Below are 416 nucleotides of genomic sequence, written 5' to 3'. Positions count from 1 at the left end.
CGATTTTCATTAAATTTTAATATTTTTTTTTTTTGAACTGTTTTAAAAAATATGATCAACAAAATGGCTATCTTGGAAATTTAATAAATTTATTTTCCTAAAAAAAATGTTTGATAATTTTTGAATTTTTGAAAGAAAAAAAAATTGAATTATGTTATTCAATCAGAATTTCTATACTTATTACTGTAAAAAAATTGCATTTAAATATATTGATTTTCCACGGAGACACTGAGAGTGATACGGGACTTCTGGGATACACTGTATATATAATTATTGTAATATTTATTTATTATCATTAAAACTGATATTATTGGTAGAAAGTATGAGTATATTATCACATTTGAAAATCATAATTAAATTATATGATATAAATGTACACATTGGAAATTACTTGAGATTCGTGTAAAGATTATAAA

Source organism: Acyrthosiphon pisum, chromosome A2, assembly GCF_005508785.2.
Source record: "Acyrthosiphon pisum isolate AL4f chromosome A2, pea_aphid_22Mar2018_4r6ur, whole genome shotgun sequence".
NCBI lineage: Eukaryota > Metazoa > Arthropoda > Insecta > Hemiptera > Aphididae > Acyrthosiphon > Acyrthosiphon pisum.
This window is presented reverse-complemented; position numbering follows the sequence as displayed.